The sequence below is a fragment of the Panthera onca genome, chromosome A1 (assembly GCF_046562875.1).
Source record: "Panthera onca isolate mPanOnc1 chromosome A1, mPanOnc1 haplotype 2, whole genome shotgun sequence".
Taxonomy (NCBI): domain Eukaryota; kingdom Metazoa; phylum Chordata; class Mammalia; order Carnivora; family Felidae; genus Panthera; species Panthera onca.
This window is the reverse complement of record NC_138339.1, coordinates 197,467,685-197,492,775: the sequence shown is the minus strand read 5'-3', so window position 1 is coordinate 197,492,775 and position 25,091 is coordinate 197,467,685. Positions and strand designations below refer to the sequence as shown.

At 33.3% G+C, this 25,091-nt stretch overlaps 1 long non-coding RNA gene across 1 annotated transcript in view; it reads left to right on the top strand.

The window, feature by feature from the left end:
• LOC144615752 (uncharacterized) overlaps positions 1 to 25,091 on the top strand; it is a 225,868-nt gene that overhangs the window by 7,770 nt on the left and 193,007 nt on the right. The gene's annotated exons all lie outside the window — the stretch shown is intronic.

The following is a 25,091-nucleotide window of genomic DNA, read 5'->3' as shown; positions in this document are numbered from 1 at the left end:
ACAGATATTTTACAAAATACACATGAAATGTGAAATGCTTTCACATTACTTTTGAATGACTTCTTTTGCAATTGTTTCAAAAGTTAGCAGTTAACTGTTTTATTATTGCTGCTTGTTTTTATGCGTATAGATTAAAAGGTCTATGCTTAAAAGCAAAGATGCTTACCTCAAATCTTGATGACATGTTAAGTGAAACCATGCAATTTGAGTTTATTTTAACATGGAAAATCTAATGAATGAGAGAACTAATCCCAGTAACAAGAGATCAGATTATTATTATCAAGAAAATAATGCTAGATGACTTTTCAATATAAGAGATTATTTTTCAGGAAGTGTTAATAATCTGAATTCTTAGAGCTGTTGAAATCACAAGGACTACTTTTTCTTAAGTGATTTATTAGGGCCTCATCCTCATCTTGGCATGGCATTATCCTCTTCTGTAGCTTTGGTCTCAAAAAGCTAAAAAATACCTTGGAGAGAATAGAATGTTTGGTACTTTCTGCATATATCTTTCCTTTTCTTTTTTTGCCCTAATCTTATCTTTGTTTATCATTCATTTACATATTATTATCTTAATTACAAGTTAGTAATTTAATATCAATTAAAAATAACAAATTCAGTTGCTCTATTTGAAATTATTTTTTAAAAAAGATATTTTCTTTTGCAAATTATGAGAGACTTAGATTCTGTGAAATTGCTACTCTTTTTAATATATGGTATACTTTTGCCATGAAAATACAAAATCAGCCCGGGTCTGAGGCTGTTTAGGAAATATGTTTATCTTTATATACAGGCCTTTTTGAGCAAATTTTACTGAAACTTCAGACCTAGGCTAAAAGACAAGGGATACAAGTTAATTTATAACTCATTAGCTAGTAGGAAAGATACAGACATTTTCTTCTTCAGAAATATAAATCTGATTTCACAAGGGGGTGTGACTGGGAACAGGAGACATTCCCTGGCTTGTGAAGTTGGAAACACTGGTATTACATCTCTCCTGAAGAAATACATTTGCATTCCAAAGAGTGAGGTCCAGGATCTTTCACCTTACATTTCCAAAAAAGACTCTCTGAAGGGGATGGGAGAACTTTCCTATGTAAATGTCTAGATCTATCTTTTTGTGATTTCTTTCCTATATAAAATTCAGATTTTTTTCCTTGGTCCCTCACTTACAATACAGACCTTGTATATGTACATTGACATCTGGTTTTCATTGTACCACATCAGTAGTAAAAATTGGGGCACAAAAGAATCACAGTTTTTATTTGCTGTGTGTAAATAATAATAATCTGCTCTGACCAAGAAACTTCATGCAAATATCTAGGATTATAATAAAATATAGATATTAAAAAGCTAACACCTAGTGTCACAAATATTCTCTGCCATTAAAATTAGAGGTCATGGTCTTAAAACACAATATTATTACTTCCTAGTTGTATTATCTTGCACAGTTGCATTTTAGAAAAACTTTCTTTGGTTTTAGTTGCTTTGTAAGATAATCATTTTTACAGTGCCATTGTAAGGTTAAATGAAAGAGCATTTGTTAAAATATGTCATTCCTCAAGAACTATATAGAGAATGGGAAATATAATAATGATGACAACAATGATGATATTGATGATAGACAATACGTTGAAATTATTTGGTAAATTACCTTCATTTATCCAAAGTCTTAATAGGATCAGAAAAAATATTTGATATTGGCACTTTTTTTCTCTTCTTCTTCCTTCAAAATCCAAGCTCTTGAAATTAGATTAATGCACATATTAAACTGCTAAAATATCATCAAGCAAAAGGCCTGTAAACAGGCCTTTTAATAACAAATAGTATTATTTATGCTATAAATAATACTATAATACTATACTATAAATAATACTATAATAGTCTATAAGTGGATTTGTATGTTGTCTATTTTGATGTGATGAATAGTTAGAAAGAAAAACATCATAACTTTTTTCAAATGATATTTGAAGATAAAACAGTTGAACAGAAAGTTATGTCAGTCCCAGATGTCTGGTTTTGAGAAAAGCCTTACTTTGGACACATGGAGCCAATCACTACTGTTCTAGTCACTTCTAAATGAGCTTTATTAGAAATATTTGATTTAGCATTATGATTGTTTCAATAGTAAATACACTTCATGTTGACTAATCAGCATAAGAAAATGAATTTAATTGAAACTGAGAAGAGGTGTAAACATAAAATATGTGAAGAAGTAAAGCAATAAACATAATAATTTGAGAGGAGAATAAAATTTCCTCTATCATGTAGGCATTTCATAGACAGATGTCTTTTTTTGCTGTATTTTGTATTTTGCTTGATTTATATTTTTTCCTTGTTTTACTTTTATTGTAATTCTCATCTTTATGGGAAGATACTGTTTCCTGGGAAGCAATTTATACAAAATGAAAGAGAATTCAGGTTATTTAATTTTAAATACAAATGTTAAATTTCAAGAGTGTTAGAAAAAGTTATACTAATATCTTTAAACATATCCACCTCCCTATCCATACAGACTAACAATCAGAAACATACAATGGATAATGCTTTAAAATCACTTAGACCCTTTTTTGTTGTTGTTGTTGTTTATCTGTTGAAAAGCAAAGGAAATATCTATGAGGGTTTTTTCAATTTATATCATAGAATGAATAAATTAAGGGTATGCAAACAAGAGAAAGGAAGACCCCAAAAGTACTCTATATGTCATGAAAGCTGCCCATCTGGGAATGCTGGGAGAATGGGAAATGTGGAGAATTGAAGCTAAAATCTGTTTACATTTTTAGTATATCTAGGTACGGCCTAATATTTTATGTAGTTTAAAAGGCTGCAAATTAGATTATACCTATAAGATATAGAATAAAACCCTAAGATTGGATACTTTGGGTTTCTCTTAAAAAAAAAATGCAGGGGCAACTAGGTGGCTCAGTCGGTTAAGTGGCCCACTTCGGCTCAGGTCATGATCTCATGGTTCAGAGTTTGAGCCCCATGTCCAGCTCTGTGATGACAGCTCAGAGCCTGGAGACTGCTTCGGATTCTGGGTCTCCCTCTCTTTCTGCCCTTACCTCTCTCTCTCTTTCTCTCCCTCTCTCTCTCTCTCAAAAATAAATAAACATTACAAAAATCCAGAGAAATATGTTAGCTTTTGGTCTACTGAAACTAAATTGTTGTCCGCAGAAACATTCCGAAATAATTTCCTTTGAAACTGACACACTTAAGATTAATTGCCAACTTCTCTCCTGCTGAAACCAGCCCCAAAAACCCCTCCTAAAACAACAACAGATATTTACATGCTAAAGGCAAATGGAAAAATTCATTTTTTTTTCTTTTCCTCCCCTTATTTGGTATAAATTTCCACATCCTGAAATATCATAATATCTAGGGCATATTGACTGGAAAGCCACAGAGTTTTCTTTTCCCTGAATTTTTACTTACTTCAAGTAGTATAGTAGGATACCATCATCAAAGTGTGATGGTTCACTGTATGTGGGCTAAAGAGATTCACATGTATCCCAAAGGCACATTTTTACTTAGGTACAGAAAGTAGGCTGATTAAATTGCTACACATTTAATCAGTTTTTAGAGTTTTGTAGTCCTAAAAGGTATAAAAAAATAGTAGTATCAATGAATTATGTTAGTCATAGGCACACGTTTTACAATAACAGAACTGGATCACTTGTAGCTCTCTGTAGGCCAAAAATTAATACTAATAATAAATCCATTTGTTCAGTTGCTACTAGTGCTGACACAGCCTAAATTAGACGTGGCATAGATAAACAAACAAATTCTATCATCCCAGAAAAATTGTTCCAATATATATAATGTTCATCTGCTTAAAGCAGTGATGTGTTTGGGACACAGTCCTCAGGACATCAACTTCCAGGGCTGACTATACCATTAGGACTCATATTCTTGTTTTCATTTGCTTAATTGCTTTTAATTACAGTGTGGCTTGTCTTGATTTATATATATATATTTTTCCAAGGATAACACATTTATTTTAATAATACTACTTTTGACACTACTTGTACATGTATTTAAAAGTAACTTTCATCTTGTGGGCTCCATTACAAATTGGGTACTGAACCACCCTTGTCAGGAAGTGACAAAGCTGTTAACATCAAAAGTTGGCAAATCCCACCATCAATGAAGGGTTATTTTACTTTGTATTTGGAAAAATAACTAAACATTTAAATTTCTCATTGTATACCTATACACTGGTTAAGTTTGAACACCTTAAATTAAACAAAGATAGATTTCATACATGTAAGTATTATATTATTATAGGTATACCTATTTTAAAAGGATAAAATTGTAGAGTTTGACAGGGTATTATTGATTTCAGTACTTTACTTCAACAAACTTGGTTCCAAAGTGTTTAGAAAACTATTGAGAACAATTGATTAAAAACAATTGGGCAAGGTATGCTTGAATGCAATTACAGTTATAAAGCAATAGTGGTGACAAGTGGGAAAGTGTATGTTGAATGAGTACTATCTGTTCTACAATAGATATATTACTATTTTAGTCTCTTTGAGTTGTTGTAAGAAACTACCATAGATTGGTTAGCTTATGAACAATAGAAATTGTTTTGAACAATAATTTCTGGCTTTAATGGAGATGGTTGACTAATCTGATCAAGTGATTATTTGGCTATACCCTCATGCTTTACAATATGGATACGCTGACAATTGTCCAAATCTTTATATTCTCATTCCTTTTTGGTTAACAGTTCCACCTTAAGTCTTTTATTTCCTCAAATTTTACAGTAAACAATCAGGAAGAAGAAGGCCACTCTTGCAATACTTTGCTTACAAATTGCTTCAGCTAAATATCCAGTTTCTTTGCTCTCAAGTTCTACCTTCCACAGAACACTAGAACATGACAATTTAGCCAAGTTCTTCGTCACTTTTTAACAAGGATGACCTTTCCTTCGTTTTCCAATAACATATTCCTCATAGTGACCTTTCCTCCATTGTCCAATAACATATTCCTCATATTCACCTGCAACTTCATCAGAATAACCTTTACCATACATATTCCTAGCAATATTGTGTTCAGGATTACTTAGGTATTCCCTAAAACAATTGAAACTTTCTCTTTCTAAGCTCTCACCAGAATCATTCTTGGAATTTTTTTTTTTAGGATTTTATTTATTTATTTAAAAAAATTAATGTTTATTTATTTCTGAGAGAGAGAGACAGAATGTGAGTGGGAGAGGGGCAGAGAGAGAGGGAGACACAGAATCTAAAGCAGGCTCCAGGCTCTGAGCTGTCAGCACAGAGGCCACTGCGGGGCTGGAACTCACAAACCATGAGATCACGACCTGAGCTGAAGTCAGACGCTTAACCAACTGAGCCACCCAGATGCCCCAGGATTTTACTTTTAACTAGTCTCTACACCCAAAGTAGGGCTCAAACCCACAACCCAGAGTTCAAGAGTCCCATACTCCACGTACTGAGCCAGCCAGATGCTCCTCACTAGAATCACTCTTAATGGTATTCTTGGCAATGTAGGCTTTTTCCAGCATGCACCTCCAGTTTTTTCCAGGCTCTACCCATTACCCAGTTCCAAAGCTGCTTCCACGTTTTTAGGGATTTGTCAGAGTAGTACCCCATTTTTGGTAACAATTTCTGCCTTAGTCTGTTTAAGCTGTTAAAACAAACCTCCATAGACTGGGTGGCTTATAAATAGCAAACATTCATTTTTCACTGTTCTGGAGGCTGGGAAGTTTAAGATCAAGGTGCTGGCAGATTTGGTGTTTGGTGAAGGCTTGTTTCCTGGTTCTTTCTGTGGTGGGAGGGATAAGTGAGCTCTCTGTAGTTTCCATTTAAAGGACTCTAGTCTCATTTCTGAAGATTCTGCTCTTATTACCTAATCATTTCCAAAGGCCCCATCTTCAAATACCATCGAAATAGGGAAGGTTTCAACATATGAATTTTGAGGGGGACACATTTAGTCTATACCAATTAACATTATTATCCAAAAATTTTTAAATAATATGTGTTCTTATAATTTAGAGTTAAGCAAACTGAGCTGTTAAAGGGATACACCTAGAACCAGTTAGTAATTGATAGCAATAAAATTTCAACTCAGGTATGTCTAACTGTAAGCCTACAATATTTTCCTAATACTATGCTGCATTTTCATACTCTAACCAGGGCGTAAATGGATGTTGATTTTTAAATTTTCTTTTCCTACACGTAACGAACTGTAGCACAATATCTCTCTGGAAAATAACCTAATAACCTATGCATTGCTTATAAAAGCCTTATACAAGTGAATTGCGTGATGAAATTCTAAAACTAGAGCTGAAATACTTTATTTTCCTAGGTAAACGGAAATAAAGACAACTGCTTTGCAATATGATAAATGAAAACCATTTTTGACATCAAATTGTTTATCTTCCTATTTGAAAATGTGCTCCTTATTCTCAAATATTCACTCATTCCAATGAAATCTTTCATTAAAAAAATGTATATATATATATGTATATATATATACACACACGCACACACACACACCTCAGAATAGAAATATAATTGCACAGTATTTTGTATTTAAGTGCTTTGAACTGTAGAAAATGTTTCATTTATTCAGCTTGGTATGTTGTATAAGGACTGCCAAGAAGTGGCTACACAGACCCATCAAAATATACGAGAAAATATCCTAAAAGAAGCAATACTCCCACTTAGATAAGGGCTTCCAAACCTGGGAGTCTCAGGAGTCCTTCAGATTTCAAAAGAAAAGCATCATGTTTACAGGGCTTTGTATCCTGGCTACTTCTCCTTACGGCAGCATTTATCTAAAGGATTTAAGATCTAGAACTGCAGCCTTGTAGCCAGGTTACAATTATTCCTCCAGGTTAGCAGCACCGTGTCTGCTTGTATCCCACTGCTCCCAGTGGGATCTTTCAGTAAAAGGAAGCCCTACACAGATGCTGATTATTCACCATACCTTGCCCTGGCTGCATTCTGTCACTTCCAAGACATGAATTAACTCTTTTTTACTGAACAATTAGGAAAAAGGAAGGGAGATAAAGAGGATGGGGTAAACGAGTAAGACAGAGAAAAATATCCTGGGCTTCATAGATGTGCTGTGTGAAGTTTATTTCTCTCCAAGCACTTACCTTATCAGAGTTGGTCAATATTTTTGGTAGAAAGTATAAATTCAGCTATTGATTTAACTAAAGAGAGTTGAGATGAAGTTTGGTTATGCAGATGAAAAAAAAAAATCAGATTCAGGAGAGACTCCGCTAAAGTGAAAATGTGTGTCAAAAAGACCACAAAAGAGAATCTGCAAAGGGAATAAACTGTTTAAAATGGGAGGGTGATGGATTCACAAGAGAGAATTCATATTCAATGCACAGTTGACTAAAATCTTAAGTGTTTCATAATGTAAGAAAAGAAACAACTTTTAGTCAGTGTAATAAATGATTTTTACTCCTAGTGATGGTACTTCGCCACTGCTTAGGTTACACTCTTTAGTAAAAAATATAGTTCCATTTCAGGTTTCTTCTTCAAGGACAGAGAGTTACTGCATTATAAGATTATAAAATATCAGGTTAATATTAAAATATAAATTTATATGGGGAGAAACTATTGTTTTCTTAATGCAAAATAATTCTAATATTTATTTTTTTTGTAAGATGTGACATAAGTGTATGAGACACAAAATAGTGGCAAAAAATACCAATATGCTGTTAGAAAGCCATATTTCTATTCTCTGACTTGAGGAGGTAACGATGTTAAAAAATGTAACGTAATTGGAAAAGAAAGCTTTTAGTCAGAGTATCATTTGTTCAGATCATAGCTCTGTTACTTATTTGTGATCATGTGCAAATTATTCCAGCTCTAGGTTTAATTTTCTTATTTTAAAGGGATACTAAATAGAACCAATCCCTTACAATCATTTCTGAGAGATAAATGAGATAATGCATAAAAAGCTTCTGACACAGAGGCTGACCAGAAGAAGAATGTATACCTAAACATTTATAATCATCATTGCCATTATTATTTTAAATGCTATTTATTGCACATGCAAATCTTTATCCCTAATCTTTTCTTTGAGCTATATATAGACTTCAGTGTCCAACTATCTGTTCAAAAGTCCCAGTTGGGTACAAAATACAGAATCCATATTAAGTATATCTAAAACATTAAATTCCCACTCCTGCCTAATCTCCTTCTGAGGAGGGGATCCTTCTTTGCATCTTGCTGAACGATACCACCATTCTGCATGTTGCTAACACCAAAAACAGATTGATTCTTGGTCTTTCTCTTTTTCTCATTATGCAGATCCAGTCTATCAGCAAATCCTACTAGCTCTGGTTCCAAAATATAGCCTGTATCAAGCCAGTTCTCACCAATTCAACTGAAAACCACTAAACTAGTCTCTTTCGTATTGACTTACACAACAACTTTATAACTAATACTCTTCTCACCAGTTTTTCACAACCACATTTTCCACACAGAAGCCTGAAAACTTTCTAATATGTGCATACTATTGTTTCCATTTCTAATCACAATTATATTGAATTCCTAAATATTCATCATGATCAACAGGAGCAGCCATTACCATTTGCCTCCTTCACTGCATAATCTTCTAACACTCTCTCCTGTGATCGCAGTGTTCCAATCACATCAACCTTCCTCCACTCCCTTTATCTCTCATATAGCTTATTTCCTCTTCTCTTGAGTATTGATTCTAATGCTTATTGGGTGCTTATATGTTGCAGACACTGTTCATAATACTTTATGCAATTCATAAAGTATGAATTCATTTAATCCTTACAATATCCTAGGAAAGAACTAGTATTTTCAGCATTATTTTACGTGATATGAATTTAAGTCCTGGAGGAGTTAATAATTTATCCAAGGTCACAAAATTGTAAATGACACACTGTAAATTCAAAACCTGAACATTGTTTTCCAGAGCCTGCATTCTTCACTTGTACCATATACTATATAATTTTGTATTTATTTTTCAGAGGATTGCAGTTCTACATTGCTTTCTTGCAATTTTTAGTCATGTGTTTTCTTCATATATTGTAGTAAAGGTACTCTGGTTTTGTTCTTCTTCAAGGTTGCCTAGACTATTTGGCCCTCTGAATTTCCATGTAAATTTAAGAATCCGTTTTTCAGATTTGACCAAAACTTCTTGAATTTCAACCACAATTACAGTTGAATCCATGCATTAATTTGAAGAGAGTTGAGACAACTACTATATTGAGTTTTTTAAAGCATGAGCATGCTATATACCTGTTTGATTCATTTGTATCTTAAGTATTTCTCTTACAAATGTCTTATAGTCTTCAGTACGGAAATCTTGCATACCTTTTGTTAAATGTATTTCTAAGCACTCAGTAATTTTGATGCTATATTTTTTTAGCCTTCACTTTGCACTTATTATTGATACATAGAAATGCAGTTGTTTTTTAGATATTGATTATATATTCAGCAATCGTGTTAAATTCACTTATTCAAATAAAATTTTTCTTTCTTTCTTTCTTTCTTTCTTTCTTTCTTTCTTTCTTTCTTCTTTCTTTCCTTTTTCCTTACAATAAATATGAGGTTTCTGGGTCAGAAGCAAATAATTATTTACCTACAAAATATTTTAGCACCAATTTTTCATACCACATTTTCCCCCAGAGGGTGACTGGCAGGAATTAGATAAGCTCTGCATATGGAGAGTGGATCTGCTATATGGAAGGGAACCCCAGAATTATGAATCTTGGAGCCTATATTTGTACAACTACACCTCCTCTCCTCAAGTGCAAAGGAGAAGGGGACATAGGAGAGGGAAGGACAGAAGGAGAGGGAGACTGAGTTTGAGAGAGATTGAGCCTTCAAGGGACCATGGGCACTATCTTTATAGAGTTAACAGCATCTCTCCAGGATGAGGAGGGGAATGTCCCTTATCCAATCATAGTCTGAGAGTAAATAAATGGCTCCAGGGAGAATAAACCTACAAATCTCTCTGGGTTCATTCATTATTTCTAATTTCCAGGACTTGTTTGCCATTCAGTCATCCTTTAAAGCCAGTGAAATTTTTGCTGTGAAAGCTCTGACCATTCAGAGAAATGGAAATATTCATGTTGTAGTATCCCAGCAGGTGTATCTATAGATTTGCTTTTGGGTTTTCCTTGTACACACTGTTTTATTTATTCTATTCCAGTTCTGTGATTTTAAAAGATTTTTCTTCCCTTATTTTACTGCTTTGAACCTCTAGTACAGTATTTAATAGAAGGTACATCCTTTTCTCATTTATCATTTTGGGAAAAAGTGTTCACTCTTTTACCATTAAGTATGATGTTTGTTGTGAGGTTTTTGCAGTTATTTTTCATATGATTTTGTGAGTTACCTTATATTTCTCAGTTGTTAAGGACTTGTTGTATATCATAAATAGGTGTTAAATTTTGTTAGTTTTTTTTTCATCTGTTTAAACTCATTCCATTTTTTTCTGTAAATATGAAGACTTATATTGTTTATTAACATAGAATATTAAACTACACTTACTCTTGTATTTCTATAACAAATTCTCCTTGGTCAAAATATTTTATTTTGAATTAATGAGCTTATATTTTGTTTAGGATATTTATGTGAATTTGGTGATAGAGTCTGTAATTTTCTTTTCCTGTGACATTCTTGTCATTTTTTTTTTTTAAGGCCATGATAGATTCAGAAAAGTGTAGAATATTTCTTCTGTTACCAGTTTCTGGATGAGTTTGTGTAAGATTGATGTTACTCTTTCTTAGATAGTCAGAAGACTTTATTCCTCCCCACCCCACTCATGGGGTGGTTTCTGCTCTTTGATGATTTTCTTCTTTTGTTTTTCTGAGCTTAATGCTGTCCTCCATTGCTAGCTTCTTGAGAGACAAATTAAATCATTACTTTTCAGTCTCTCCTCTCAATGTGTGCATTTAAGGTTTTACATTTCACTTTTAGCTACATTTGTTCAAGTTTTGATATTTTGTATTGTTATTAATGTTCAAAATATTTTCTAATAGTTTTTAACTCTGAGTGAATTCCCCAGTGGTTGAACATTTTTTAGGTACTTGTCATTTTTATTAGTTTAATTATATACTCTGTGTGTAGAAAATAATTTAAGGTCTTACAAAATTTGCTGAAGCTGTATATCGTTATTGATTATTTGTATGTTCATATATCAGCACACAAGCCACAAATTTATATTGTGTGTGTGTGTGTGTTTGCTTTATTCACTTGTGGACAAGAAGTGATGATGATTTATTATTAGAAGATATTGGCAGGAAGTACCAATAGCATTTCCGATTGTTACAGATACAGAAAAATCAAAAAGTGAGAACTGAAAATAAAGAAGAAAAATATTAGAAAAATATCACTATTTAGGGGCACCTGGTGGCTCAGTTGGTTGAGTTTGTCCAAGTCTTGATTTATGCTCAGGTCATGATCTTGTAGTTTGTGGGTTAGAGCCCTGCATCAGTCTGCATTCAGACTGTCTCTGTCTCCCTTTCTGTGTCTCTCTGTTGCTCATGCTTGCTGTCTCTCTCAAAAATAAAATAAAGATTAAAAGAAGAGGAATACTTATAAAAAACAAAGTATAGCTATTTAAAATAATACCAAAGCAGTATTTATGAAAAATGACTAAGCATCATGTAACATGAAAGTAATGGCTATCATTTAATAGGTTTTAGATTATCATTGTCGTAAATTTGTTGAAAATGGCAAATTATATGCTCAGTTGTTACTAGTTGTTTCTCACAAATGTTGGAATTTCATTCATGATTTAAATGTGATTATTATTTGTATAGTAGGATCAATTCAGTATAATACTTTATTGTCTTACAATTTAAAAATACATTTTAAAGTTAAAAATAATGCAATATGTGAATTATCTGTAAGAAATACAAACACTGAAATTTAATGTTATTAAAGGAAGTTCCAAGAAGTAAGCTTGCCTCATTGGTAGAGCTTCTGTTGATAGTGTAAGATAGTACAAATATTTCTGAAACTCACTAGTACTGGGCCACTAATATTTTTGCAAATTAAAAATATCTTAAAGTTGCATAGTACTTATCACTTTACAAAAATGCTTTCATTCATATTGCCGGATTTTGCTTAAGCCTCACAATACTCCTCAGAGTCTGGCTGAGCTAGTTTGGAGGAACTGGTGAGTGCAGTATTTTCCTGTGGTTTCCCCACTAAAAAGTGATAGAGTGAGAATGTAGCTCCCATATTCTAAATAAGTAGATGCTTCAGTTTGCTATTTCTGTTGACTGCTGAACTGATAGTCTGTTCACTGACATTTAAGTTCATATGCATTCATTTCATGAATATTTATTAAATGCCTACTCTAAGCATAAACAAATTTTGGTATTAGTTACTGATCATTATAGTATATAATTTTATGAAAGCTTAGGTTATTTGCATTTTAATAACTGGCAATTATTTCCATTTCACTAATTCTGATCATTGTTATATTTTCACGTTAAACTCAAACCCATTGGATGCTGCTAACCCATTTTCACTGCAGGAATGATTAATAAATTACTCATGCAGTTTTTTCCTTGATAGGATATGTAAAATAATATGTAACTGTCTCCATGGATGCCTACACATTTATTTTATCTAAAATCTGGAGCTTGAAATGAGAAGAATGAATTTTTTTTTACTGGCCTTTCATCGTTTGGAATGAATGATATGAGGTAGTTTTTTCTTGGGAAATCCTCAATTAAAGAGAAACACATGGCAGCAGGGTTAGATGTAAGAAAGGGAAAGAGGAGGACTAGACTCTTCAGGACGTTCTGGCCTTTAAGTAAAATTTAAGTGATAAAAAAGGTCACAGGTTTTCCTACCTTTAGGAAAAAGTGTGTAGGATGAAAAGTTCGTAGCTGATAGGAAGGACGAGGGCAAATTTTCCTTAAATAATATCCTATATTGAGTATTTATGGTATTAAGATTATGTTGTAACAATCCTAAAATCAAGACCAGTGGTTTCCGATCTGGCTCCACATTAAAATCTGAGAGACTTTATTAAAAATATTAATGTCTGACCCTACCACATGCCAGTTGAAACTAATTTCTTGTTCATCTGTGATTTTTAGTAGTTTTCCCATGACTAAAACCACTGTACTATGCAATATGTACCGGATTTAAATACTCTCCTATCTAACAGAAGTAAAATCTAACAATCCTGTGCATGTGCAACTCCACCACTAGTGGAAACTGTGCAAAGTAAACGGCCTTTTATTTTGAACTCTGTGTGTGTATGTGTGGATAATATACACATTGAGCAGTTCTGTACAGTGGCATATAAACATTTATGGTCTTTTAAGACCAAAGCACATTGGTGACTTTAAAGAAGGTTGTTACTGTTGTAACACAAATGTCAAGGCACTTTGATACTTATTAGACACAAAACAATGAAGCCATTTTTGTGTATTTTAGAAAATTCAGTTTCTGTTGTGAATTTTTCTTAGATAATTTTAAAAAGCAAAGAAAGGTACTTCTCTTTGGAAAGAGACTCATTTATTCTATAACTAAATGTCAGAGCAAAGAATCTAATGGTTTTGAATGGACCTAAATTGTTCTTCAAATTAAATACGTGCATGAAACAGTTTTTCTCATATATAAAATTTGAGAAGTTTTCTTTATTTCTCATATACAGTGCTACCTGTTTAAATACTTAAAAAGTCAAAATGTAAGAAAAACAATTTAATGAAGCAAGCTAGCAAGATATTCAGAAATTTACTGTGTTCTCTGCAACCAAGTGTATAAGAGACAATTGAATTTTCTAATATAAATGGTAAACCAAAAGAGAAATCAGGGAGGTTTGTTTTTTTTTTTTTCTTACTATGAGCTATAATTTAAAACAGCAAGGGCCTTTTGATAGAACTTCTTAATCTAAAACTACCCAAAAAGAATGAGATAAAGATTTCCGTCAACCCATTGATGCTGTGTGACTTTGTCCCAGTAGTCTTTGAGAGATTTTGTAAAGAGCTACAGCTGTCTTGCCTAGCAGCAGGATTTTCTAAACCTGCATCATTTCCTATTTAGGCTTTGAAAGATATTGTTTCAGTGTACTGTGGGATCAGACAATTTTAGGAGATTAGATAACTTAGAGTCTAAAATAGGACAATAAAGCACTCTTTTTAGTCCTAAAAAATATTTAGTTACAATATAAAAATTAAATGTCTTTATGAAACAGAGTTATAAAACTGTCACCATTTTCATTTATATCCTGATGTACTGTTAAGAAAAGCTCATTTTATTATGAATATTTCCATCAAAAATATTTCTCTGAAATTCTTTATGAAAGTTCAGATTCATTGAACTATGAAACTGAAGAATAAATTTGAATGATGTTTAATTCATGAATTCACTTGTATTGCATGTATTACTACTTTCCTTTAATTTTCATTTTTTGTTAAAATGTATTTTTATACTTTTCAGGTAAATTTTATAAAAGCATGATGTGCAGAAATGACACAGTAAGCTAAATTATTTTTTAAAGATTTTTAACCAATGCTCACTTACAATAAATTAAATCAGAGTCACCTTTGCCTCTATCTTCCCCATCTACTATTTTCTACCAAATCAAAAGTAACGGTTTTTTTCCTTGGTTTCTATTTACTGAGAGTTTCTGTGTGTTGAGTGCACTGACAGGGACAGTGTGTGGTGATGTTTTATGGAAAGGTCCAGATCATTACCTAGTGGGAAAGGCAACCATTTCAGGTCAGGACCTGGTTATCAAGGTACATTGATGCTGAATGTGAAATTTCTTATTGATCAGAATCTAAGAAAAAAAAGGATCTCTATAGCATGAGAGAGAACATCAAAAATTTCTGTGTTACCTTCACAATAGATTTTTTAAATCTCCATTTCTTTAAATTCCAGAATTTGCCCCCAACCTCAGTGTTTCTGCCTGTTCCAATCAATACTTGGGATGTCCTAGACTATGGCTAAGGTAAAGAATGATTAGAAGAAAAAAGGGTCTGTTTTCAAATTTTGGATTTCAAAAAAGATTTTCATAGTTGGGACAAACTTCCAGTCTGGCAAAGTGAGGAGCTCAGCAAAACCTCTCCCTAGTAACCCACTTTAAAATTGGACAAAATAGCCAATAACAACAATTCCAGAGCTCTGGAAGTTGATCAAAAATTTACAACAATTGAGACTGTTAGTCTTGAAAGTCTACTAAAATAATTGAACAGTGAGAGCCTGTGGTATTCTTGCCTAAATACCTTCCCTCCAGAGTTTGATGGTACAGGCCAGAAAAACTAGCAGGCTTGTTGCTATATAGAGTTTGCTTGTTTTGGATTGGAGAAGAAAGTACACCTGCCTGATCAGTAAGAATAGCAATCTCAGTAGCTGATGAACATGAATGACAAGGGACTCAACTAGCTTTAGGTTGTAATTTTTATAGGGAAATTTAACAGTGAGGTCTCAGAAATTAGAAATCTATACAGGGCTATGAGAAGCTCTTCATTCATCCCTGGCTTTCTGAGAAGCTGAATCAATATGTAGTGGAGTTGTAAAAGAATCATGTAGAAATTAAAAACTAGGAAGGACTTGAAAATGGCCGGAATATGATTGTGCAGTGCAGTCCATACACAGGTCCCTTGGAGTGATGGAAATGTTCTACTTTTGGATTGTGGTATTTATTGTACAAATCCAAAAATTTACTAAAAGTCATTGAATTAATTACATACTTAACAATAGGGAATTTTATGGTATGTAAATAATACTTAAATAAAGCATGTGGGAAAGGATACTCAAAACATTGTGTTTTGCAATTAATTTTCAGGGACAATAATTTGGCATAAAACTATCCTGGACATCACAAACTTGTCTTTTGATGTTTTGAGGTATTCATAGGCCAAGATAGAGAAGGAGAGTCACAGATGCAAGGGAGCTAGACCTGTTGGGAAATTCTTGAGATTAGACTCTTATCCTACTAATTTCAAGGAGAGCTAGCAGGTTGTGAATAGGTGGTGGGGTGGAGTGAAAAGAATGGGAGAAAAAAAAATCTTAAAGAACTTGTTTTTTTCCTGGCTCAGAAAACTTAATAAAGCAAACAAGTAAATCCCCTATGTTTCCTTGGAACAACCTGGTGATAAAGCAGGCATGTGAAAATGGATATGCGGTGTCATTTACAAGACAGGCCTGAAGCAGATTTTGAAAGTCCTCACAAACTTTAAGACTACATGTGCTGCACATAAGCAATTGCCAATAAGGCCATGGATGCCAGGATGGCTAGATGCCGTAAAAGGAACCAGCAGAAATGAGTTGTTAACAGCAAATGCTATCAAATATGCCAGCATGAACAGTGGATTATAAAGAACTCTGGGTTTCTCCCCAGGACTTGGCTGTGAGTAATCCTCCCCAGAACTTAACAGCAACTCTTAAAAACTAGGGCAAATCCTGAATAAAGTTCAATGATGGACATTAATTCTAAATTGAATAATTTTAGTTTCCTATAATGGAATAAACACTGAGGTGAAAAATAAGTTCAGAAGTATGAAAATAAAAAGTTAAATATCTTACACACCTAATTTTAAGGCCAGAGATTCATACCTTCCATATATTAAAATAAACATGGGACACCTTTCAAGGACACAAGTGTAGCAAAACTATACAGTGAGTTAAAAATATTTTATGACTCTGTCATCTCAGATTACATAAAAAATTGCTAATTGTCATCATCTTATTCATTTTCATTATCAGGAAATATTAAAATCTTCCTTTCATATAGATGTATCAAATGTAAAATGTATAAAATTAAACTATTTTTTATATTCAGGATTTTGAAACAACACCAAAGTGTAAGTTAGACAAACTAGTTTCCAGTTCACATTCTACTACTAATTATGCTGAAAAAAATAATTTAATATCTCTGGGCCAGTGCTTTCTTATTTTTATAAATGAGACAAATGATCTATAATCTTTTTTCAGTAATGGGATTTTATGACCATAATATAGGCTATATGCTGCTTCACATACTTTGTGCAGCAAGATTGGAGATTTAATTAATTAGTCAATTAATTAAATCAGTCAATATTGTCAAAGAGATAACTGAAGTGACACTGACAAATACATAGCTTAAATAGAATGAATTGTTATTTATATTAAATTTATTATATGAATTAAAATTTATTAAAGATATTAAGAGACAAGGACATTTTTTGACATGATTCATAATAGTTTGGTGAGGGGATGAGATTTTGAAGGCAAGATAAACCAACTATTTTTCCAAATGAAAATTCATGGCCAATAATGTTGTCAATAGTTCAGCTCTTTTTAAAAAATATTTACATTCTCCGTGAATAGTAAAAAATAATATATATTTAGATTGATATAACCTGGGTAAATAATTTTTGGAAATACACAAACTGTTTTTCAAGTAGGTCCAAATAAATATGTTCATCAATTGCCAGTGAAACAAGGGGGTACTGACAGAGGTTACAAATGTGGGCAGAGGCTATTAAGGCCACAAATGTCTTTACTATGTTCCAAACAATGCAACACAAATGAAGTAAATCTAATGAGGAGACAATTGGATTACTAGGAGAAAGCTTCTGAAAACCTTGTGATTAAGTCAGGTAAAAATAATAAAGTGCTACCCTTGTACTTGCTGAGACACGTAAAGGCAATTATGCAAAAAGACACTTAAAAGCTGTACTACTAAGAATGTGGTCCTAATCTTTCTTAATACCCCTTCCTTTCAAGTACCACTTTCCCAATATTTCTTCCTTTTAAATTCTATTCAAAAATATCCCTCGTGTCCAGTATCATGTAGCATTTAGTGAATCTATTTTTCTGTCTAGTGTCAAACTTAAATAATACTCCTTTCACTACTTTAAATCTCATGCATGTTTCTTCCTTATAATTATCCTAAAATTTTCACATAGGCTTTCACCATTCTTTCCCATACATGTAGAGGACTTTAAGAACACAGATAAAATGACTTTTCTTTATTTTAAATTCAATATTCTTGTGGAATTTTGGATAGTCATAAATAAGGGCCTTTGAGGATTCTTTTATGTCTCACATCTAATTCGTCTCTAATATCCATCATCTATCATCAGGTCTAACATAAAATACATAGTACCTTAGTATTTAATGCTTCCCAGAATAAAAGTAATTAAGTGCACATTACCATAGATGGTAACTGAGAAGCCAAAAGAATTGACTGAAATAGAAATATATAGGTGACTATCTGAGGTCCCCTTAAATGGTAATATTTAAGACCATGCATAGTCCACTAATTTAAGAAGCTAACACAATGCATAAATCTGGCTGGAAGGAAACATGCTCATAAAGGAGAATCAATTTGCACAGGGAGGTATATCATGTTTATAAACATGATAGCTCTATATCTAGTAGTGTATGTTATTATTTTTGATGTCATCAGCTCAATAGTTCATTTTTACATTTCATTAGAATGTTGAATAATTTTCTTGCAATAAATTAACAAATACTTTGTTTTGTATATTCTGTCTATCTAAATTCTTGATAGGTGGTTTTCATTAACTTTGCCCTTGAATCTTGCCTAGTTGGTCATTTCACTCCATTTTGAATCTCTTTTTCCCTCATTTAGCAAAGAACATCTATCTGGTTTAATAATTAGTTTTAAATATAACTTTTCCAAAAAAAGTAAAAAGTAATAATATAGTGTAATTAGGAGAAATATATTATTATTTATTAAACTGAAGTATTATATAGTTTTACTGAAACTTTCAAAAAACAACATCCTACAAATCGAGTATAAAATCTGTCTTATATGTGACAAGTAATGGGCGCCTTATTTTTAGGAGACTCTTTCAAGAGTCCAGTTTCTTTCAGTGAAATGTTTTGTGGTGTAGTTATTTTATTTAGTTTCAATTAACATTGAAAAATAGGGAAAAAAGAATATTAGACTCCTAGTTTAGGTTTTTAAAAAAAAAAAAAAAGCCATATAACGATGATTGGGGGCACAGACTGTGGAGTTAAATTACACAGTTTGAATCTGGCAAAATCAGTTCCTAGCATTGTGACATCAGGGAAATAACCCAACGTTTCTGTGCTTTAATGTTTACCTCCTTAAAATGGATTTAATATTTGAAATGACCTGATACTGTCATTGAACTAAGATGGTATATAAAATACCTTGAAGGGCCTGGTGCATAGAAAATACTGTAAAATGTTTGGTATTATTCTCCCTACTTCAAATTTATGCTATTAAAAATATGTTTTCCAAAAAAAATAAAATGAAGAAAAATTTGAGAATTTGAAAAACACAAAAGTAAAAGAAAAAAATCAGCAAACATAAAGTCATTTTCAAACTGAAGAAGTATACAAATGTTAGAAAAGTGAAATGGAGAAGAACACATAGCAGGCTACTCTTAGGAACAGAGAAGGATAACCAGGATAAAAGTAAATGAGAAAGGAGAGTAAGGCAAAGGACAGCTACCTGAAGGAAATCAGAGGTCTGGCTTAGATAAGCTGGAGAAGTGTAAGAGGATTCAAGGAAGCAAAATGATAGGTCCAAGAGAAATATGCACATAGTGAAAGAGAGGCGAGTAAAGTAAGAAGGAAACAAGTGTCACCTTTTTTTTTTTCTATTCAAATTATACTGGAAAAGAAAGAAAAAACAACTTCTTAAGAAGTATGTGTGTGTGTGTGTGTGTGTGTGTGTGTGTAAATGCGTGTGTGTATATTTACATATATAAAAGAGTGAACATATTTAAATGCTTAAATATAAACTCAAAAACTATGAATGAAGAAAAGAGAAAAAACATTTTAAACAAAATAGACAAGGCTACATAGACTGATGAAATAAAAAAAAAAAAAAAAAAAAAACATAAAAAAATAGACCCTCCCTCCCAAAAAGATTAAAAGGATGAAGGAAATATAAAATAAAAAGGAGTTAGTAAGAGAATAGACCAGGAAGGACTTGGAACATAAAATTTTTCTACTTTGGATTTAGAAGATATTATTATAAAATTTTTTTCCTGTTATATTTTAAAGTATTTCCATTTTAACTTTTTTTTCCCCCAATTTAAAAATCTCTTCTCTTTCTCTTTCTTTCTTATATTGTGTTTACATTCCAGGGGCTATTTTTTAAAGTTATTTTTACACAAAATGACAACAATTTATTTCAAATAGATGGCAGTAGTGTTTTTAAGATAAAATAGATAACATCAGAAAAAACATAAGTAAGCTAATCAAAATGTTGAGGAGTTCTTTTGCTGATCATAGTTCAATTTATATTAAAAACTACTTCTGCTTTCTTCAAAAAAAGAAAATAAAAAGTCTTTTGATTGTTTATTTTTTTAGCTGAATTTTCAAAACCAAACAGAGGATAGGAAACAGAAGATAGAAATATTTATCCTGACTTTATTACCATTCTGGCATCTCTAGGCCTATAATTTACCTTTTTGTTACCCTTACAAAAACTTAAAAATCACATCATCAGAACTCAAAGCAGCATACTTTCATGTGCCTATTTTAAACCAAACAAATAAGAAGTGCCATTAGCTTATTTAGCTGGTCCAGATATACTCACTACTTGGAAGATAAGCCTGAGAATAAACTTCAAACTCCTAATTATAACCTTTAAAATTCTGCATCATCTGACTTCCGCTGATTTCTGCAACCTTATTTTATAGTACTCTTTTCTTTCCTCACTATGCCTTTTTTCCATTCCTCAAACAAGCCAAACCTGTCATTATTTATAGGTCCTTACACTATTTTCCCTTCCATATAGAATATTTTTCTCACTGGGTTCCAGTGGCTGATTTATTCATATTCTATAGGATTTCTCTCAAATGTCACAAGTGACCATTGTCTTTAAAGTGGTTTTACCTGTATCTTTGTTAATCACATTTTTAAATTTCTCTTTATTGGATTATTTGTAGTCTATAATCACTATTTTTATAAAAGTTTTATCTTGCCAAATAGATTATAATCAAATGAGGTGGGGACTTAGTTTATTCTGCTGTTTTATCCACAGCATCTACCACAATGTTACAAAGAGTGGAACTCAACAAATATTTTATTGAATGGGAGTGAATGATTAATTGATAGATAACCAGTAAGTCACTTTCTCCTACTTTGGAAGAGTGGGAGCACATATTCTCTGCGAGAATAATGTCTGGAGAAGCTGTATTCTTGGAACATAGAAAGAAGTTTGGTAGTGGTAGCACATTTCTTTTATACTTCAATATGATGTTTAAAATCACATTTTTCATTGCCATGTAGTACTCCATTGTGTATATAAACCACAATTTTTTTATCCATTCATCAGTTGATGGAAGAATGAAATATGGCCCTTTGTAGCAACATGGATGGAACTGGAGAGTGTTATGCTAAGTGAAATAAGTCATGCAGAGAAAGACAGATACCATATGGTTTCACTCTTATGTGGATCCTGAGAAACTTAACAGAAACCCATGGGGGAGGGGAAGGAAAAAAAAAAAAAAGAGGTTAGAGTGGAAGACAGCCAAAGCATAAGAGACTCTTAAAAACTGAGAACAAACTGAGGGTTGATGGGGGGTGGGAGGGAGGGGAGGGTGGGTGATGGGTATTTAGGAGGGCACCTTTTGGGATGAGCACTGGGTGTTGTATGGAAACCCATTTGACAATAAACTTCATATATTGAAAAAATAAATAAATAAAAGTAAATAAATAAATAAATAAATAAATAAAATCACATTTTTAACATGCCATACATAAATACATTCTTTATCTAAAGCTTCAAATAATTAATGTTTATAGACTAAGACATAAAATTTCTTATTTTTTCCTCATTTGTAAGAGCCATATTTAACAAGTTGTGTGCATTGTTTCCATTCACTTACTACTTTCATACATAAATACATACATATACTCAGCGTATATTTTCAACATAATATAAAGCATGATAAATACATGGTAATTAATAACAGACAATAGGCATATGCCTTTTTTTTTTATTAATGACTGAGTAGAGATCCATATTTGAATTCATAATATTTTAAAGACTCCATCATTAACTGACTTCTGATTATTGTGTTGTATGTCCTTTTTTTTCTATTAATAAGAAAAATGCTTTTTGGCTCATTACTATAAGAGTTTAGGCATAGACATATATTTGTTGTTGTTGTGTTGGTTTTTTTTGCTAGATTTCTATAAGAACGATTGTTCACTTAAAGATTTTTGAATATGCTTCATTATTTTCAGTTCAGCAAGAGATGTCTGAGAATACCTATTTCCCAGAAATTCTGTCACAATATTATGTAATCTATCCTATGACATTGGTAATCTGATAGGGAAGATATAACTCATTTTTGGGGTTTTTTTGTACATCTCTAGTTATCATTCACTATATACTGGCCTAGATGGCCATATTTTTTTCCTTTAGGATTTGATTATTAAGCATTTTGCTCAGGTTTATTTTTATGGTTTATTTTAGTTAGGGGATCCTCTCAGTGTTTTGGATAATAATAATGGATAGATAATAATTCATTGTGATTGTGCCTTTTATGGGTCAGTGGTTTTATGTTTTGTGAAGTTAACCTTTTTAATTAATGAGATTACTATTTTAAGAGCACATAATGATAATTTCTGTCCATGCTCTTCCTTCTTTCCTCCCTCCCTTCCTTCCTTCCTTCCTCCCTTCCTCTTTCCTGCTTGCCTGCCTACCTGCTTTCTGCCTTTTTTCCGTTTCTTTTCTTTTCTTTCTTTCTCTCTTCCTTCCTTTCTTTCTCTCTTTCTTTCTTTCTTTCTTTCTTTATTCTTTTCTTCCTTTCCTTCTTACTACTGAGATATAATTGACATATGACATTGTGTAAGTTTAAGATATACAGTGTATTGATTTGATATATTCATATATTGTAATATGATTAACAGCTATGGTAGAGTTAGCTAATACCTCTATCAAGTCAGTAATTATCATTTCTTGCTTCTGGGAAGGTAGCAGAGTAAGAAGATCCTAATTTCACCTCCTCCCAGGGACACAATTAGATAGCACCTATAACAGTTTAAGCCTGGTGTAACCCAGAAAACAACTTGAAGACTGGAAGAACAGACTCTCCACAATGTAGGGAATGAATGTAAATGTAGGGAAGAGGCCACATTGAAAATGGTAGCGAGGGCAGACAAACAGTCAGGAACCAAGCTGACTCACGAAACTGTCCAGGGAGCAAGGACCACCATAAGCATGGAGAAGGAAAAAGGGCAGATCCACTGGGCACCAAAGGCATGGGGGACCTGCAGTGAGAAAATGAATCCTTATAACATTTGGCTTTGGAAACCAGAGGGACTTACCTTCTTGAGTTCTTGCAATCAGTCAGGCTTGACACTGATTGAAACTATAAAAATCAGTGGATCAGCTCTAGGAGAGCCTGAGGACAAAAGGAAAATGAGTCCCTGCCCTTAAAGAGCACAACAAACAGACACATAGAGATACAGCATAGAAGAGCAGTTTGAAAAATGTGTAAGGTATGTGGGAGGGAGATTTGTTTATTAATCTCAGAGACTATGCTGAAGGGATAGGGATTTTCAGCATACCTCTCCAAGAACAACAGAGCTGGAAGGTGCCATTTCCTTTCCCTGCCCCCCAGCTTAGATTCATGAACACTTTCATGGACAAGCATAGCACGAATACTCTCCAGCTAACTTGCTAACAGTAAGCCTTGCTTCCATGCTCTTCTGCAGATTAGCCCCCTCCATCCCAGCCTCAGCAGCTCTCCAAATCAGTGCATAGTCTCATCCCACAGCAGACGTGAGCTAACCTTGCTAACACCACATACCCCACACCTGTCATCTGCTGTCTTCTGTGAACTCGTCCCTTCCAACCCAGCTCTTGGCAGGAAAACATCCTAAACAGCACCATGAGAGTGGCAATGTGGTAGCAGCCCTGATAGGGGCCTGCACCATGCCAAAATGACTCCTTCTCCAAGAAGAGGGGAAGATAACAACACACACACCAGTTAGACTGGAGCCCCAGTAGTAGGCTAGGACAGACATCTGATCTGAATACAGGCCCTGCCTACCAATGAAATCCCCCCAGGGGACAATACAGGGAGAGTGCCCTGTAGTTCTTTGAGACCACAACTGTGCAGCTGTGGCACAGTTTTGGTGGTTCAGACCAAGGTGGCCCCAGACTAGCCTGTTAACATCACAGGGACCAAAGCCTGCCCACAACAGGCAAAAAGAGCCATTATAGACAACCAGACTGAAGGCAAATACAGATCAACCATGACAACAGGGTGCATGGAACAAACATAGAGGAACCCCTGAAGTACCAAGTTCTGGTGAACAGAGGATATTGGACTGCAGAGCACCATAGGACCTCTTCAGAAAGCTACTACTTACAAGAGCTGAAGACATAGCTGACCTTCCTGACAAATAGAAACAGACAGAGAGAGTTAGATAAAATGAAGAGACAGAGGAATATGCCCCAAATGAAAGAACAGGGGAGATAAGCATGCCTTATATAATGGTCATAAAGATACCACACTTGGGAAAAGAGTGGAAGATCTCAGTGCTACCCTCAACAAAGAGATAGGGAACATAAGAAAGAGTCAGAGATTCAGAATTCAATAATTGGAATTAAAAATACAGTAGAGGAAATAAATAGTAGACTAGAGAAGCAGAATAATGAATCAGTACCTTGGAGGACAGAATAGTGGAAAACAAACAAGCTGAACAGGGGAAAAGAAAAAAAAAATAATAAAGAATAAGAATAGATTGAGTGAACTTAGTCACAGCATCACCAACAACAACGTTTGCATTATAGGGATCCCAGAAAGAAGAGACAAAAGGGGACATAAAATTTATTTGAAGAAATAATAGCTGAAAACTTCCACATCTGGCGAAGTAAACAGATCCAAATCCAAGAGGCACAGAGAGCCCCCAACAAAATCAAACCAAGGAGGTCCACACCAAGACACATAGTAACTAAAATGGCAGAATATAGTGATAAAGAGAAAACTTTAAAAACAGCAAGAGAAAATAAAACAGTTTCATATAAGGGAAACCCCATGAAATTATCAGCTGATTTTGTAGCAGGAAATTTTCAGGCCAAAAGGGAATAGTATGATATATTCAAAATGCTGGGATTGGGGGTGGGGGAAATCCTGCAACTGAGAATAA